The sequence below is a fragment of the Bactrocera latifrons genome, unplaced genomic scaffold (assembly GCF_001853355.1).
Source record: "Bactrocera latifrons isolate USDA-ARS-PBARC rearing strain unplaced genomic scaffold, ASM185335v1 scaffold_36, whole genome shotgun sequence".
Lineage (NCBI taxonomy): Eukaryota > Metazoa > Arthropoda > Insecta > Diptera > Tephritidae > Bactrocera > Bactrocera latifrons.
Genome location: NW_017537001.1, coordinates 1305733 through 1307275, shown reverse-complemented (window position 1 = coordinate 1307275; position 1543 = coordinate 1305733). Strand labels below are relative to the sequence as shown.

Genomic DNA, 1543 nt, shown 5'->3' with positions numbered 1-1543 from the left:
ATATATAGCAGTCCACGTGCGATTTTGGATAATTTTCAATAATCCATCTAATAATTTTATTAACATATCCTGTCAAATAGAAAAATTGTTCATATACGGACTTGAGCCAGATCGTTCAGCTTGTATGTCAGCAACATACTGCTATATGATCTAATAACGGCGATTGAAAAGAAAAGGATGTAAAAAAAATTTCAGGTCGATATCTCAAAAAGTTTGTTTATATATGGGCAGACAGACGGACATGACTAAATCGACTTTGCTCGTCACGCTGATCAGTATCTATATACATATATGTATGTACATACTTTAAATGTTGTCCGATATTTTTCTGGGTGTTACAAAGTTCTTGAAATACCCTATTCTGTTCAAGGTTAAAAAATATTTTAATATAGGCAAACATACTTCTAATGCTAAAACTTCCATGCAGAAAATATAGCCAGAACATSGTACAATGCTTGATACCGCATTTCTAAATAATTAAATGCAATTTACATGAATTCAATCCAAGCGCTTGGCTACATACAAACGTATTTAGGGAACTAGTATAAGGATAGTCAGCTATAGTGAAGCTGCATAGAAACAATAGAGTTCTTCTACAACAAATGCACATCTCACAATTTCCATAAACATACATACAAACACACATACATATACGCTCGTTAATATGCATGTGAACGCACAGCTATGCAAACATACAAACAAAGCTGTGAGCGATATACACCAACACAAGTACCCGTCAGAAGGCAGAGTGAATAAAAATCGGGTTGTTGAAACAATCAAACCACGAGGTAGGAATATCGTGACGAAAATCCATATACAAATATACCTAAACACACACACTAGCGCGTCACAAATATATATTTTCTTAAGTATATACGCGTGTTTGCCTACACACTTRCCATGTGCCTCATCTACTCGCCAACTGAGAGCGAGCAAATTTAAAGGCGCGTCAACGCTGAGATAGTTTCAGTTGAATTTGTACAGTGGTGCCGACAGTTGGTTGATTTCGGAACTTTTTGAATTCGAGAACGTACAAAATAACACACACCTTAGTTCCTTAGCTGGGCAACTGCTATAATAAATGTGATTATTGGCGCGGCACCAGTGCATTATTGACATATGTAATTGTTTCGCGGAAAATAAATTCGGTGAAATAAAACTAGAAAAATACTAAAGTTTTAAGATAAAATAACTAATTATACTATATAATAAATAAATTTTCGAAAGTTAACAGTGAAAAGGTAATTTTGTTGCTTTTGTACATTTTAAATCGGCAATTGATCATTGATATTTGAAGATAGACTGTTCTATGGGGTGACATATTAGAAGCAGATGCTGCGTTATAATACTGAAAATACAAAAGAATAAAAAAATGTCGGGTAGATCTAAAATGTGTAGTGTGGCAACTGGCCGAAAACGTTTAAGAAAATAAAATTAATTTTGGCCGGGCTGTTTGTATATTGTGTAAATGAAAGCGATGTCAAAGAAAGTAATTTACGAAATTCTCACACAATAAAGTAGCGTTGTTGACTACATATAATAT

At 33.9% G+C, this 1543-nt stretch overlaps 1 protein-coding gene across 1 annotated transcript in view; it reads left to right on the top strand.

The window, feature by feature from the left end:
* Window positions 1-960: 960 nt before the first annotated feature.
* The window catches only part of LOC108971854 (sialin), a 26167-nt gene continuing 25584 nt past the window's right edge, over window positions 961-1543 (top strand). The window contains exon 1 of the mRNA XM_018938172.1: window positions 961-1241. The gene's annotated coding sequence lies outside the window, so the exon portion shown is untranslated. The remainder of the gene's footprint in view (window positions 1242-1543) is intronic.